Raw genomic sequence first — 14640 nt, forward strand, 5'->3', positions numbered from 1 at the left:
TGTTTTGAAGAAATGAAGGTCGAATTCAGAGTCTTTCAGGACACTGTGTGCCAATTTCAAAAGTCAGTGTTATTGTTTGGAGAAAACATCAAATCTTCTAAGCTAGTAAAGAACTCATCTACGACTGTAGGTGAAAGTTGGACTACCTTGTTAAGCAGATCAATAGCACATAGATGCGAAGCATCGCCGTAAGCGTCAGTCGCATTAGAAATGTTCAAAGTAGATGGTACCTTTGCGCCTGTTGCATCACGTATCTCACCGTCAGCATGTTGCGTCTGTGAGATCTCAACGAATGCCGTCATCAGGATTGGTAGCTGCTGGGGACAACACAGTGCATGAACTGTTTCTGGTCCAAGCAAAGTATCAACTTCCAATGGCAGGACTGATGGGAGTGTCAGACTGATGTCTAGCACGCATTCTTCTCCACATAGAAGACATCGCAGAACAGGTAAGATGCAATCTCTGCAGAACAACCACTGTTGAAACTGCAAACAGGAATCAAAAGCTTTACACTAGATTAAAAAGGAGAAAAAAACATTGCAATCACATATATAAATAATGCACCAGTCCACCTGCCAAGCTAAGGAGTAGGTGGGCCTAAGAGTATCAATTAAATATTAATTCCCGTAAAAGGGGAGCAACCCTTGCCCTTGAGGCCACCCCCAAAACAAACATTTTAAAAACTCCGGTGTCTAGTGGTTTCTGCGCCCCTTGGGGGCAGATGGGCCTAAAAACATACTGCTACTCTGCCACCCAAAGATGTCAGAAATGGCCACAATCATCCTCCCATAAAGGGGAGCGACCAATGTCCAAGGAGCGGCTCCCCAACATTAAAAAATACCCTGGTGGCCTAGTGGCCCTACCAAAAAAAAAACAGCCGAACTGCCCCACAGGGTGATACCAAAGGAGATGATGGACGGAATGCTTGAGCAAATTTAACACTCACCCCCGTCAACTGATCTGGGTTAAATCCATCATCATTCTTTAGCTCACTCCACCACCCCAGTTCAGACATGGCCATATGCAAATCAGTCTGACCCTGTGCGCTTTGATTGCCCTAAGTTGGCAGGGTATGCCCAGAAGTGGGTCCCTTGCTCACTTTGAAACTGGACTCAAGCTAGCCTGACCGATGATGGCTGATTAGCCAGAAACCGGTCCCAGGATGTTTGTTTCCAGGTGAGGGAAGACATGGCTTGGCAGTTCAGAGTGGACTGTTGCCATGAGGCACAGGGTCAGACTAATTTGCATATGGCCATGTCTGAACTCGGGTGGTGGAGTGAGCAAAAGCATGATGATGGATTAAACCCAGATCGGTTGACTGGGGGTGAGTGTACATTTATTCTATTGGCCCAGTGGGACCATTTTATTTTCAACATTTAAATCTGCTCCCCCAGGGGGCAGACAAAGCCAAAATGTATGTCCCCAAAAGGGGAGCGACCCTTGCCCAAGGGGCCACTCCCTACTACATTTATTATATTGGCCCAGTGGGCTGAATACATTTTTGTTAAATTTAAATCTGCCCCCACAAGGCGGGAAAACAAAGCAAGAGTGTAGGCCCCCAAAAGGGGAGCGACCCTTGCCAAGGGGCCGCTCCCATAAACAACAAAACCTAATATCATGGGCATACTAAAATGGCCCCCAAAGGGGAGTGACCCTTGCCCAAGGGGCCACTCCCCACTACATTTATTCAATTGGCCCAGTGGGCCAAATAACTTTTTTTTTAATTTAAATCTGCCCCCCCCCCCCCAGGGGGCAAACCAAGCAAAAATGTAGGCCTCCTAAAGGGGAGCGACCCTTGCCTAAGGGGCCGCTCCCCAAAACAAAAACAAACATTGTGGGCTTCCTAAAATGGCCCCCAAAGGGGAGTGACCCTTGCCCAAGGGGCCACTCCCCTGCACATTTATTACATCGGCCTTTGCGATGCGATTTAAAAAAAATATATATATTTTCTACCCCCCCAAGCCAACAGTAATGCCCCCAAAGGGGGAGCGACCCTTGCCTATGGGGCCGCTCCCCCAACCAATAAAACACTGGGCACATAAAAAAAAATCCCTGACGCTAGTGGGCATTCCTGCTGCACGATTACACGATCGTGCAGCAGGAATGCACAAAAGAGGCACTGAGGGAAAGGAAAACCCTTTCCTTCCCCCTGATGCCTCTTTCGTTTAAATGCCCCCCTCCCCAGCCCCAAAACGTACCTCTTTGTTCACCGACTCGCAGGAAGGAAATCGCTTCCTGCTCGTCGGGGAACAAAGGGAAACCTCCAATGACGTCAGCGGGCCTCGCGCGCTGACGTCATTGATGACGCGGAGAGAGGGGTGGAGGGAGGCAGAGGAAGGTCTTCCCCTGCGCAAACACGCAGATCGACCGCCCATGGGGGGAGCGCCAGCTCTTCCTTCGTGGGTGGGTGTCATGACGAGCTGGGCTCATCATGAGCACACAGCGACTGTGTGCCACGACGAGCCCAGCTCGTCATAAGCATACAAGGGGTTAACCCTCTGGGTAGCTTGACACAAAATCAGTCAGGAATAAATTAGAGATGATGTGAAAAGTATTTATACAGCACTCAAAAAGTAATAAAGTGAAAATGCAACGCAATAAAAATCCCATACCAATTTAGAAAAATAGATCAAATGTTAATAAATTATTTGACACCAAACCAACAAAACTCAGACCACTAGAACCAAAGTTATGATTTGTTAATATTGTTAGTAAAATTTAATACCAAAAAGATCAAAGCACTACCTGCTAACATGTAGTTGCACAAGACAAAAATGTCAGACAGCGATGAATCACAGGTTCGATATAGAGTAGTCAGTACTTACATTTGGACATGAAACACATTTTGAGGAAAAAGTTCTGTGAAGGTAAAGTTCAGTTGGGCAAGACTGCAGGCGGTGTTCAAGGAGGTGGCATCATTGTCTGAAAGCCGCTGGGTGCGGTTGCTGGTATGAGTTCTATGTTCTGACTATTTTTTGGAAGGCAGAAATCTCAGCAGGAAGATGCTGGAGGCTGTGGCTGATCAGAGTTTCAGGAGGCTGGATACCCCTTCTCCGAGGGACCACTGAAAATAATTTGCTGCTACAGAGAAGAAGCCAGACTGATCAGCTATGCACCTGGGCAGATAGACAAGCATGTTAGTCCTGTCTACCCTTTGTTTTCAGAGCGGTTTTTAGGCAAAGCCTGTCTAAGTCCCAAGTTTTGGATTTAGGCTATATGGGCATCTTTAGCACCATGACCAGTAACGGTTCAGACCTGGAGGAGTATAGCTTCGAGCTTCGGGGGTGTTATGACTCACTCAGGCTGGGTCCAGGTGCAGGTTCAAGATGGTGGTAGCCTTTTATGGCCCTGAGACTCGGTTTAGGAGGCCAGTAAACTAGACCTTGGAGTCACTCTGGTAGTCCTGTATGCTGGTGATGAAGCAGAGCTCAAGCATCAGGGCAGGCCTCTGAGGGTTCAAGGCAAAATCCAGGCAGCAAAGCAGTCATTCCAGGTGCAGCAAAGCAGTCTTATGGACAACACAGAATGCCACAGCAGCAAGCAGTACTCTGAGCAATCTTTTACTGGTCTTGAAAGAAAACTGAATAGAGGGTCTGAGGGTGCCCTTTTTATACATGGCAGCTTCTTTGAAGTAGTATAAGTTTGTAGAGAATTTCATTTGAAGTGCTTGAAGTTTCCACTTACCTGGATCCTAGCTGACTGCATGAACAATGCAAGGGTTTCAATTATTTAATGTGAAGGCAGACCATGGCCTGTTCAGTTGCAAATAGAGATGTGTCTATCTCCACCCACCCCATCCTGTCAGTTGATGGCCCATTCAGACACCCCGAATCCCTCTATTGTGTGGCTGTCTGGATCGAATAAACAAAATCCAACTGCCAACTACACCCAGTCATGTATTCCAGGAGAGGCTGCAGGAACCAAAAAGTTTAGGGAAGGAAAATGCCAACTTTCTAAAAGTTGCGTTTTCAAAATTGTAACTCAAAATCAGACTTTAACATTAAAGAGGATTTTTTATTACAATTTCTCAGACACCAAACTTGAAATGCTTACCTAGTCCCAGTCAAAACTTAGCACTAATTAGATGTAATAAAGCAACCTAATGTTATCCTATAGAGCAGGTATGTCTCTCAGTACTGAAAAACAAATGTAGAGTTTTTTTACTACCAGGACATGTAAAACTTAAAAATACATGGTCCACCTTTTATTTACAATGCACAATCCCTTATCGGCTACCAAGGGTCTACCTTAATGTTATGTTATGTTAAATACATTTTGTACGGCACACAGCTAGCCAACAAGGGTTTCCCAGCGCCAAGCCTGAAAGAGCAGAAAAGAAGAAGAAAAAATGAATAAAAGTAAAAGAAACGGATCATGAATTATTGGTTGAACAACCAGGTTTTTAATAGTTTGTGAAAATTAATGTATGAAGTTTTATTACTAAGCGCGATGGGAAGAGAATTCCACAGGGATGGGCCAAGGTACACAAACAAACGACCTCCCTTTCTTATAAGTTTAATCTTGGGAACCAAGAATTTTCCCTGAATGGTTGATCGTAATAGACAAGAAGGTTGCTAGGGGTGGACTAAGTCTTGCAGTTATTTTGGTCCAGAGCCGACCTTGATTTTATACATGTAACTCAGGACTTTAAACTTAACACAGTTTTCAACCCTAAGCCAATGTGGATCCAAAGATGTTTTTGGAGTCTGGCAGAGCAGTCTGGCCACAGAGTTTTGACCCAACTGAAGCCTCCGCATAACATCCTTATTTACCCCCAAATAAAGGATGTTCCTGTTGTCCATTCTAGAGGTCACAAGTGCCTGGACTACGGTCTTTTGAGTAGGGGCGGGAGCATCCAGATGATTTTCTTCAACCATTTTAAAATGGTGAAACAAGTGGCTGCCACCTTCACTGCGTGCTGCTTCATAGATAGTTTGTCATCAATGATGAGTCCGAAATTGCGGACTCAATCAGTGGGTTGGGGTAAAGCACCCATTACAATCGGCCAATGCTCAGGGCCCCAGAGATTTTTATTTTTTCCTAAAAGTAGGACTTCAGTTTTTTCATCAAAAAGTTTAAGTAAATTGGCTTGCATCCAAGATGCAACATTACTCAAACCAGTTTGAAGAACTGAAGGTCTAGACATCTCTTCTGTAGAAAGGGAAAAGATGAATTTGGTGTCGTCAGCGTAAGAGAAAAGGGACAACTCAGCCTCCTCTGCAATTGTCGCCAAAGGTTTTACATACACATTGAACAGAAAAGAACTTGGAATGGAACCTTTGGGTACCCCATAAGAAGTAGAGTAGTTTTTAGAGGTGGCTCTGGATGAAAAGACTTGAAATGTCCGCTTAGCTAAAAAGGATGAAAGCCAGCCGTGTGCTGAACCAGATATGCCAAGAGACTGTAGGGAATTGATTAACACGGTATGGGACACCGTGTCAAATGAGGAGCTCAATCGAGCAATATAAGGGCCACGGTGTTCCCGGAATCCAATTGCTGTCGTAACATTTTTGATACTCCAAGGAGAGTTGTCATGGTTGAATAACCGTCTCTAAAGCCGGACTGAGAGGGGTGTAGAAAATTAACAGATTTGACAAACTGAGTTAATTGCAGGTTTATATGCCTTTTCAGAACTTTTGAATATATTGGAAGTAGAGAAATAGGCCTAAAATTAGATGGCTGGGCTCGATCAGCATTGGCCTACTTCAGGAAGGGAAGGAACAGACCATGTTTCCAAGCCGAAGGGACAATAGCCTCTTGAATAGAGGCACTGAGCAGCTGCATAATTAACATCAAGGATGGTAGATCCAGCTGCTGCATTGCATGTAAGGTTGACTTATATGCAATAAACTGGAAGATTACGGCTTGCCAAGGGAATTATATTGCCAAGTTGAATTGGCAGAATACAACTACATTTAGGCTGCAATGCAAGGCCTGGGCATGCTTTAAGGTGGTGCTTAAATGGATGGCACAACAATGAACACTAGTGGAATTTAATTTATAGGCCCTGAGTATATGGTATACCTCTCTAAAAGGGAGTTATAAGTAAATTAAATATGCCAATCAGGTGTAAGCTAAGTTTACTATGTTTAAAGGAGACAGCACAAGCACTTTATCAGTAGTTAGCAGTGTAAAGTACCCAGAGCCCTATGGCTTACACAAATTAATTCAGCAAAAATAGGAGGGATGAAGGCAAAAAGCTTGGAGGAAGACCATCCTAAGGCCAGCAGGTCTAACAACCTGCATTTTAGGAGGTTCTTGGAAAAAGAAAGAATATAGATTGTATCTTTCACATCTCAAATATCCCAAAAAGTAGAACAAAACATAGCAGTACTCTTAACCAAGCTAATGGGAAGTTGACTAGCAATCTTATCTCTGGGTTCCCATAAATCGTACAGCCATTATATTCTGCCATATCGATTACCTTTTTGTACAAACTTACCTAGCTCTGTCTTGGAAGCAACACCTTGTCTGGTGCTTCTCCCGTTATGCACCCTGGTCCCTCTTATGTCAATTTTTGCCCCAGTACTAGGGTCATGTGGATCCTGAGTGAGTGCTTATTGCTACAAATCTTGAGTTTCAGGGAATGCTAATTCTGAATCTCAGCTGGTCCTCCGAAGGTGTTGCAGCACTTTTATTTCCTTTCCTGCAATGATATCATTTTCAACAAGTCTCATTAAAAAAATCTCTTTTATTGTCATTCAGAATCATTTCTCAGAGAGATTTTATTTTAGAATAAGGACCTGATGTAGAACTTGGCAGCTGAAATACTCGGTAACAAACGTGACAGGTATCCAGTCTGCTATATTATAGGTTCCATAGGATTGAATGCACTTGTAATACTGCAGGCTGGATGTCTGTCACATTTGTGATGAAGCATCCCTTCAGCCAAGGTCTAAATTAGCCCCATAGGGCCAGATGTAGGTAAATCTCATTTACCTACATTCATAAATACCGAATTTTACCGATTCGGTATTTATGAATCTGTAAATGAGATGTAGGTAAAGATTCTGTATTTTTTATCGAATCGGTAAGATTCGGTATTTACCGAATCGGTAAATACCGAATCGGTATTTGCTATTGAATCCTATGGGCCTTGAATCGGTAAGATTCGGTATTTACCGAATCGGTAAAAATACCGAATTGCTAAGGAGGACAGGGTGTCACTTTGACACCCTGTTGCACCCCTGTAACTGGCTTTTGCGCCATGTGGCACACATACATGCCCTTAGGGCATGTCTGTGTGCCACATGGCACTGGTGTACATGCAGATATGTGCATGTACACAGGAATTCGTAATTTACCATGCAATTGTATTGCATGGTAAATACCGAATTCTAAAGGCCCTGTAGCACTGTTCGAAGTGCTACCTACATCATAAAATACATTTTCGGTATTTTTACTGAATGGTAAATTTACCGAATCGGTAAAATGTACAGAATCGGTAAATTTACTGATTCTGTAATTTTACCGATTTGGTAAAATTACCAATTCGGTAAAATTACCGAAAATTTACGTTTTTTTAGCCCCTACATCTCCATAGCCCTTTACCGGTCAGAAACGGCCGAAAATCTGTATTTTCGGCCGTTTCCGACCGGTAAAGGGCTACCTACATCTGGCCCTAAGTCTTTAATGTTTGTGTCTCTCTTAATCCATCCCCTTGTCATGTCCACTCTTTGTAAGCTGTCTACTCCTGCAGGTTCTATTGCGGTGACTGACAGAGGGCCATTGTAGACAGGTGATGAACGTTTACCGTATGTCATTTGAGTGTTCAGGAACCATTAATATTTCCTTGGGTGTCATGTATGTTATTGGATGCTTGATATAGTAATTAACTCACTACTGTGTCAAAGTGCACAATGTAACTGTCAAGTGTGGGACCCCACCCACTGGAGAGGCCGTAACTCCTGGTATGATCGTAATTTGGGCTGTTGTTCTGGTCAAGAAGTAGGTGTCATTCCCTGGTACGCAGGTTGTGCACCCTCAGGCAACGGTACCAGCGTGCTATGCCCAAGCAAGGGCAGTCAGTTCTCTTGGTCATCTGCAGAGATTGCCCAATGAATAAAGGAGGTTTGACTCTCTGATTCACCCTCCTGAGATGTAGCCTGCAAGTCTCTCCTACTTTCTAGAGATGGAGGCGGTTGTGGGTCTCAGGGCCCCCCACATATGGGCTCTTGATTATGGGAAGCATTTAGGCCTATGTTCCTTATGACTCAAAGAACAGCTGGCCATGGCACCATGGGTTTATTTGTAGTGATACAACAAATTAATGTTCTCCCCCCCCCCGCCCCCCCACAGTGCAGTGTCAAGCAACTCGCCTCTTGACCTCTAATTGTAGTTCCATTCTCATCCAGGGCCAGAGTCTTTACCTATAACAGTTCTTGGCACTAGAGGGCACTGTCTTCTCTCGATAAAATACCTTCAAGCCACTGCATTTTTTTAGGTTCATTCCTCTGTGGCCCAGTGTTGGGTAATTATCAGACATAATAACCTTCCCTCCTTTCACCAGGGACACACGTTTAGGTTATTAAGGACCCTCTCCCAATATCCCTGGATTAAACTGTGCATCATTAGGGCCCCATGTAGACATGACAGCTCTCCCATTGCTTCCTTGGACAATGCTTGGCCAGAACTCACTGTGGCCCATCTCAAGGTGGCCTCCGTCTGCTGGGCCCACTGCTGCAAAAGATGCGCCATGCTGCGGGGTATTTACAACATGACGCATCTGGGAAATGCGTCAAGTTGTAAAGCCCTGCGCCATAAGTAGGCATTCCTGCGCAGGGGTGGGGGGGCATTCCGGCGCAGGAACGCCTTCCAGAAGTAGCTGAGTGAAATCTACAAGATTTCCCTCAGTCACTTTTGAGCCCATGCTGCGTTAAAACCCTGCACCTGCTTGAGGCAGGCGTAAGGATTGACGCAGCATTGTAAAGATAGGGCCCCCCAGAGCCTTGCTGGAGCTGCATCGCGCTTGCGACGCAACTCCAGCAATGCGCCGCCTTTACGGCACAGATGCGTCCTGCATCTGTGCCGTTTTTGCCCCATGGTGCGCCGCATTTACAATGTAGACTGAAAATAATTGCTGGCCCTCACACTGGTTTCTTATCTCAAGATTTGAGAACAAACAAACAAAGAAAAATCTTCTGTTTGTCGGGGTCATTTTATTTAAACCCTTTGTTTGAAATGTTCAATAATTTTTGTATATTTTTCATGGGTGAGAAAAACACTATACAAAACACTTACACATATTTACAAAACTATTATACAACTAACATATATACAATTATGAACAATTTACACAAAATCTTCTTTTACAAAAATAGCGATTAAATGTCCACAAATAATAACTCTTTGCGAAATATCAAACCACTATAATACCCACAAGGTGAAAAAATGGCAACAAAAATTTAATCTCTTTCTTTTTGATGCCTGTTTGCCGTTTGCCCAGTAGCAGTATCGTAGCCAATGAGGTTTAACCGAGGCGCGATTATTGCTTATTGAAAACTTGGCAAACGGCAAACAGGCATCAAAAAGAAAGAGATTATTAGTCTATGAATCTATGGTTCACTATCTTTGACTTAATTTTCAAAGTTGTGTCTTGATCTTTCCTAAAAGAAATTTTTGTTGCCATTTTTTCACCTTGTGGGTATTATAGTGGTTTGATATTTCGCAAAGAGTTATTATTTGTGGACATTCAATATGTGTAAGTGTTTTGTATAGTGTTTTTCTCACCCATGAAAAATATACAAAAATTATTGAACATTTCAAAGGGTTTAAATAAAATAACCCCGACAAACAAAAGATTTTTCTTTGTTTGTTTGTTCTCAAATCTTGAGATAAGAAACCAGTGTGAGGGCCAGCAATTATTTTCAGTCTACATATTTAGTTCCAGCTGCCCCTTTGTCCCAGGACCAGACTCCGTTTTTTCACAAGCATTTACAATGTGGCGCATCCATGGTGGCGGAGCCGTGGCGCACAATAACTGTTGCGTCCCTGCTGATATGCAGGGATGCACCAGTTATTTTAAATCTACCCCGTGGCTTTACTATCTCCTCAGTGCTGCAGCTAAAATGTGGAGTACCAAAATATTGTGAAGGTAAATATTTATGGTTGAGTAAAGGTTTACAATGATTTCACATAAACGTACGTTGCTGATATATATTTTAAAGGTGCGTAGCGTAGGTGTGGCTCAAGTGAAGAACTGTAATGCACATTTTTCGAATTCGCATTGCAACTAGCAACCAGATTGTTGGGACGCTGTCTTTGCAATTCAGTCACTACAAGCTCTAAACACACAGCCTCGAAGAGTTAACCAGACATCCTTCCATCTTACTTAACAACACACTGCTGCAATTTTCACAAAACACCTCTGCGTAGCTCTCCACACAGTTTCAGTAGATTGGAAACTCATACCCAGCACTGCACTGCAACTCTTGGACCTGATTGCATAAACGAAAGCCGCGCCAGGCGGCTGCAGGGCTGGATCAAAGACAGTAAGGGCGGCTGAGCCCCCCCAAAAAAGAAAAATATTCCAAGAGGTGAAGTTTACTCGGCAAATGAACTGCAGATCGAAATTGAAGTCTCTTCTCTCTCTACAACAAGTCGAACACCACTTGCATTTTTGTGATTATCACCGCGTCCAAAGAGGTGATCGTCATACAGTCGCGCTGGAGAAATCAACATTGTGTTCGCAGAGCATAGCTCCAGTTTTGATGTGAAGTCAACTTGGAAAATGCAATCTTTCTCGCTGTCTTTGAATAGAATTCCAATGAGGCGGCATTGATTTTGGCATTTCCCTGGAGCATTTCCCATTTACTCGCTGTGTGTTCGCTTACAGTTTTGAACATATGGGAGGAATGAAAATCTCAGACAGGCTGAATAGAATTTCAGGCCTATTAGGGTGAAAATACATATTGATCGCGATATTTTCTGTAGTAGCAACCGAAGAATGCCACACGGTTGTTCAAATCCTTTCCTTATCTCTTTCAAGCTTTGAGTTTGTCAATCCAGTTTTATGCTCAAGTGTGTGTTTTACAATTTGATCCTTATAAAAAGTACTATAATGATATTCAAACTCATACAAATTCATCTCACTCAAAGCCAGTTGTAGCGCCAGGTTTCTGCAGAAATGTTTGATAATGGCACACCTGGCATAATTCCACCAGTGGGTCAGACTGCAAAACCTCGTGATCCCAAACTGGAAACAATATAAACGAAGCCCCCATAACACCTGCTGGAAGAAGGCCCCCAGCATATCAGGGCCATGGAAATTTGGTTTTGCAGAAATAAGCCCCACCAGCAGACTGCTGCCATTCGTGTTTTGTTGAAATTGCTTCCATTGCACTGGCAGAAGCAAATTTGTCAAAACCCAGATTTACAAATAAATATTGCAGCACAGCGCAACAAGTTAAGTTGCGGCGCTACAATTTGTGAATGGCCGAGGGCATAGGAATAACATTTCGACAAAGAAGTGGCACAGTTCAGCTCTCTCCCAATGCTGGGGCACTTTATGCTACTATGCACCAATGCAGACACCATTGCACCATAATACAAGGGTGTCTGCAGTTTTGTCAGCATAGTTTTTGTGCAGGGATGTGTCCCTTCCTTCATAAAAAAAACTATGCTGAAAGGCAATTTCCTCTTTTATGTATGCTGCAGAATGCTGTACACATGCAAAGAGTTTAAAAAAAAGAAGAAATAAAAATAGTTCTTTTTGTTATGACAGGCTCATGAAAGGCACAGGTTTTTGGTTCAAATCCATGTCTACACGTCTTTGTAGGTAGGGATTTGCATCAGAATCAATGGGTGGATGCAAGTGAATGCCTATTTGCCACGCATGGAAAGCGTCCTCGATTCAACGTATCACAAGGCAGTGCATTGCACTGTGCTTCGTTACTTAGGTTACAATACAGCGCAAACCGGGATTTGTGTTGGAATATGAAAATGAAGAAATTAGCATGCAGCAGTTTCGCTGATGTTGTGATGAAAGAAGTTTATTTCACATATAACAACCCACTGGTGAAGAGTGTTGATGCACAACCACCGGCTCACAGCTCCAAACCTGTTATGTTTCAACCTTTAAACTATATTCCATTCTACATCACAAAAGAATTTATTGATGTTAAACAACTCCTATATAACACAAGAAATGGGGAGGGAGGGTCCAAGTGAAACAGTTTAAAGACCTGCAAGACAATAGATCCCTATAAAGTACAATCGTAACACAAACAAATCCTCAGATCAGTATTAGGGAGGATTGGTGTCAAATTCCGTTCCGCTTGTGGAATTTGCAATTTTTTCAAATTTTCGCGTTCCGCAGCGACCACGGAAATGTCGAAATTTCCGCGATCAGCAGCATAGCGGAGATTTTTTTCATGTTCACGCGTTGAAAATGCGTTCTTGCACGCGCGCTCGCCATACCGGGATCCCTGCATTAGCCGACAAGTTTTCGACCAGTTTGCATGCTCCACGAGTTGTTGGTAGCCGGTCAAGCTATCCCGCGAGAGTTCGCGATCACATCCTTTGCCTCGCCATCAGACACCGCGATAGTCTGATATCGCAAACACGTCATTCTCCACTGCGAGAGAGAGCGTGAGGTCGTGAACACGTCACTCTCCACCGCGAGAGAGACCGTGAGATCACGAACATGTCATTTTGGACGCGCCATCGGCATCCGGTGGAAGTGTGGTGAAGCTTCTGATCCCGAACACGCAAAATTTTCGATCTGGAGAAGAATAATATCTCTAGCAGCATAAAACCTTCTGTAAATGATGATTTGGATGAAAAAAACTCCTCAGATTGACATTTGGCTGTCCTTTTTGCGCAAGGAGTCCTTTTAAAAAAAAGAAAACTTTTGGGGGGGAGAGGGAAGAAGTGCCACAGAGTCTCCAACTTCCTGTTCTTGTCCAGCAGGCTCCTCCCAGTGCTTTGTCCATCTCCTGTTCATTCTGCCTTTGGATTTTGAGCTGGAAGGATCACTCGTTGTGTCTGCTGCATCGTTATCATTGGATTTGAGGACTTTTGAATTTGATATTTTACAAGTAAGTTGGTGTTGTGTGTTTGATTAGGGCTTTGCAGTTGCTGCAACTACAATTTTGGTACTCATTTAAAAAAAAATGTTTTGGGTAGCCAGTAGGCCCGGAGCTAGTCATGGGTGGGTGCATGATGAAGCAACTGTTCCTTTGGTGTGTGTTGAATATATTTCAAACATCATTCAGGGCATGGGTGTGTGTTAAATAAATGCTTTTGTTGTGTGTGTGTGTGGTGTGTTGGTGTGTACCTTGCAGACTTTGTTTAGCCCTGTGGATTTTCGGTTTTGCAGTTTATTGGATTAAAAAGGCAAAGCAGTGTGGTTTAACATGCATCCTTTGCCTGGCTATTATAGGCCTTTTGTCAGTACATTGTTTCCCAGGCCTCCTGCTTGTTGCTTGTGATTTGGGAGTGTCCATGTGGCTGGTGACCATTTCTGGTGGGAGTTATTAGTGTGCTGATTTTGCTATATAGGCCTGCATGGTATTCCTTTGTGGCCTAGGCTTCTTGTTGTGGGCCTGGGCATGAGGCAGGCGGCCATTTTGAATACAGGCAGTGTGCTTTTTGCAATAGGCCTGCATTCTCTGTCTTCTGTTTCTTGTAGTTGTGTGGGCCTGGTCATGTGGCTGGTGGCCATTTTGAAGCCCAGTATTGTGCTTTTGCCATAGGCCTGCAAGCTTGTGTGGCCTAGTCTGCCAACAGGCCTTTCATCCAGTAGGCTCAGAGGTAGCCACAGGTGCATGAAACAAGTAGTTCTGCGTGTTCTGTTGAATTTAAACATACTTTAGGGCATGGATGGCATTAGATTGAGTTGCAAAATGTGTTTTTTTGGGGTATTTCTGTTTTTGGGTGCGTGTTAAATAAATGCCTTTGTTGTGTGTGTGTGTGTGGAATGTTGGTGTGTACCTTGCAGACCTTGTTTAGCTCTATGGATTTTCGTTTTGCATTTTCTTGTATTCAAAAAGGCAAAGCAGTGTGGTTTAGCATGCAGCCTTTGCCTGGCTAATATAGGCATTTTGTCAGTACATTGTTTCCCAGGCCTCCTGCTTGTTGCTTGTGATTTGTGAACTGAATGATCACCCTGCACGTAAGTGTCTCCGATACTTGCCTGCGACCACCTTTGCACCGCACCCCCTTTCTACTGCATCCCCCCACGTCCCACCTCTGGGCCATTAGGTCACCTTGTTCACCCCCCATTATTCCACCATACCACAATGTGCAACCGTCATGGGTTTTTTCTAATGTATTTCATTGCAATGTTTAAGCATAAATGCATGTTTTCCTTTTTGGGTTAGTCCAATTCTAAATAAGTGTTTACGTTTATGCTTTCAGCGCTCCTTGAGAAAGGGCCTCACATGCCCGAAATGCATTGGAGCATTTGCTTTATGTGAAGCTTAAAAGTGTTGAACCATTTCACCATATGCATCAATATGGATAAGATGAAGTCATGAAATGTAAACAAATGAACTTTTGAAAACACGTGAATTAAAAAAGTAATTCATTTCTGAAACCCAGGAGTCTGTCGTATTTATGACGAACCTAACGGTGTGCCCAATCACAAGGATGCGTTTACACACCCTGTAACGCACTCAACCAGTCATGTGGCTGGTTTGC

The 14640-nt window shown here is 43.6% G+C and overlaps 1 pseudogene; it reads left to right on the plus strand.

Moving 5' to 3' along the window:
- Nucleotides 1-9433: 9433 nt before the first annotated feature.
- LOC147697950 (U4 spliceosomal RNA) lies at nt 9434-9589 on the plus strand (annotated as a pseudogene).
- The last annotated feature ends 5051 nt before the right edge of the window (nt 9590-14640 follow it).

Source organism: Lissotriton vulgaris, chromosome 8, assembly GCF_964263255.1.
Source record: "Lissotriton vulgaris chromosome 8, aLisVul1.2, whole genome shotgun sequence".
Classification (NCBI taxonomy): Eukaryota; Metazoa; Chordata; class Amphibia; order Caudata; family Salamandridae; genus Lissotriton; species Lissotriton vulgaris.